Genomic DNA, 3,077 nt, shown 5'->3' on the forward strand with positions numbered 1-3,077 from the left:
AAAAACCTTTTAGTTTGGGCTGTGATTTATATATTGTGAATTTGGATTTGACTCTATGATTTCACATCATGGTTTGTTATACTGTCTTCATCAGGGTCTTTTTTTAAATACAAGTTGAGTGAGTTGTTTTGCACTTTTCCTGTGAGGACGCAGAAGCTTTATTAATATTGGAGATCAAGTGGTCCTTCTTAGTCACACGTCTCAATAAGTTAAGGACAACTTATCTATTGTTTGTTCAAAGTCAGAGATAGATAATGCCTTCATTCCAATTAATTGTCCCTCTTAACAGTATTTCATACTTAGCAGCATTTTGTAAGGAAGGAAAAAGCTAAGAGAGAGAAAAATATACTGTGCATTATTATTACCAATGGAAAGGGAAGCCTCTAGGAATGACAAGAGAATTCCTGGACTGCAGAGCCAGGGAATTTGCCTTGAAAACAAAGAAAGAAAGGGAGCTCCCATTAGCACTTTCAAGGGATTATATTTTTAAAGAGAGAAAATTATTATAGCATCAAGATCATAATATGGATATATTTTTATTATGCATACTAAATATATAATATTTTAAATTACCTTAAACTACTTATTCTCATAAAACTCTTATTCATTACTTCAGGCAGGGGTAGAACTTGCTGGCTTGAATCCCAAAGAAGTTTATAACCAGAGCTACTCAAAGCCTATGAGGCAGTGTAGGTTCTTCATTCTTCCAAGCCCTGGAAAACTTCCAAGTCCTGCAAATGTCCTAGGTGAGCTACCAGGCTCAACATTTCATATGTCAGGTTTATTTGCAAGGTGAAACAGCCCCCACCCCCTAAAGCGTACTTTATAAAATGCATTGCATTCCACACTGATCACGTGGCATGGAAATCCAAAGCTGCTGATTTAGCCCTACTGGTGTGATCATGCAAAGAGGTTCTATCGCAAAGCTCAGTCTCATTTTCTTTTAAGATGAATCACTTGTAAAATAAGAACCCTGACTTTACCTTTCTCTTCTACTACTTAAACACCAAAGTACCATGGCTTGTTCGGCTAGGACATTCACAGCCTAAGTAACTGTTTTTTTCATTTTTCTGAGCAGCAAGGAGAAACATGCTAGGGGGATAGAAGATGAGAAAAGGGAATCCAAAAGTGGATACAGGGCTGTTCTTAGGAGTACTACACTCAGTGGAAGAAGAAAACCGGAAATTCTTATTCACCATCAGAATTTTCTCAGTTGATTTGTCTTCAGGGTTAACAGGCATTTCCCCATTTTGCAAAGCTGTGCATAGATCTTCCTCACCCATTTGCTTGCTTCGTGCATTACTCAGGATGGTGGGGTAGGTTTGAAGAGATATAGAAATTCTATTTGTTCGTGCTTTCTTCATGCATTTCCTTCTCCCCTCCCTTTTCAATCAAAGCCTATCTACTGGGTGACCTTGGAATATGACTTCAAGGTACCAAGTTGTGAATTTGGTTTGGAGCTACTTTTTTCATTTATGTCCAAGATCTGTTAGCACTTTATTGACTTTTTCAGAAATAAGCAGTCAGGCATCAGTGACTTTTCATTGCACTTCAGGATGACCCTGCTAGAGATGTGGCCTAAAGAAGACTTGCCAGGTTCTACCTTAGTACAGCCCATAGATTCTCCTCCACCAGCATCAATCAACGAGAGCACCTGGGGCATTCCCCTAGCCTTTCATTGCTATCACTTATGACCAAGAGAAGCTTAAACCTGCAACCCTTAAGGTTATTTTCCCAGACTGATAACAGTAAGCAAGTGAAGAAACTCTATGAAGTTCACAAACATTTGCTAGGTTGTCCTTCTCAGTGCATGTTCAGGCTGCATCCTGTCCTTGTTTTTAAGCCAGGGTTTATAAATAAGTAGATTTATAACAATCTTAATAGAACTGTATATTTTATGCAAGAGTTCAACGCTTTACGACTTGAATTATAACCCAGCCCATTGTAAACTTTGGTGGCCATATGGATTTGACACTTGACAGTTCTCTTGTATTTGCTTCCTAGGTTTCTGCATGCAAGTGATGAGAGGTAGGACTGAAAAAACACTGCCTTTTGACTTCTAGCATTTAGCAACCCAGAGTTGTAGAGTCAATAAAGCTGTCAGTCTCTTCACTTAATCTGTGGTTCTTCTGAAACTATTATCTGAAACCTGCAGCATCTCATCATAAAATATTTGGTAAATTTATGTTGTGATGTGTTACAGCATGTAAATACTTATAACTTCTCTGCAATAAAACATATTTATATGAAAGCAATTTGGGATGATTTGTGTGTTCATCTATCAAAAGTCGAATGTATTTCACCTCACTGACTTTAGGAGGAATTTTGTATATCTTGGGCTTTGGTACACTTATGCACACATATCCCCACCTTACCTACCTGTAGGAATATGTGATTAGCCAAATGTGGCCTCAGACCTGTGGGTAATCATCTGGAGCCAATTATACCTGTTAGGACTAATGGTTTTGATTTAAGAACACTCTTGCCAAATGGAAACTAATTCAGATAACTTTTAAAAATGTTTTTAAAGATTTTTTTTGATGTGGCCCACTTTTAAAGTTTTTATTGAATTTGTTATATTTAATATTGCTTCCATTTTTATGTTTTGATTTTTTGGCCACAAGGCAGGTGGGATCTTAACGCCTCACATGTAGCATCTTGGCTCCCCAGCCAGGGATCGAACCTGCACCCCCTGCAGTGGAAGTACAGAGTTTTAACCACAGGACCACCAAAAGTCCCTCAGCTGCCTTTTTAAAAATTGAGGTGTAGTTGATTCATAATGTTGTGTTAGTTTCTGGTATACGGCAAAGTGATATATCTATCTATCTATCTATATATATATATATATATATACATATAGCTATATATGGGCTTCCCTGGTGGCTCAGTGATAAAGAATCTGCCTATAATGCAGGAGACACAGGAGTCCTGGGTTCAATCCCTGGGTCAGGAAGATCCCCTGGAGAAGGGAATGGTAACCCACTCCAGTATTCTTTCCTGGAGAATCCCATGGAGAGAGGAGCCTGGCGAGCTACAGTCCATGGGGTCGCAAGAGTCAGACATGACTGAGCACGTAC

The sequence above is a fragment of the Bison bison genome, unplaced genomic scaffold (assembly GCF_000754665.1).
Source record: "Bison bison bison isolate TAMUID 2011002044 unplaced genomic scaffold, Bison_UMD1.0 scf7180017864461, whole genome shotgun sequence".
Classification (NCBI taxonomy): domain Eukaryota; kingdom Metazoa; phylum Chordata; class Mammalia; order Artiodactyla; family Bovidae; genus Bison; species Bison bison.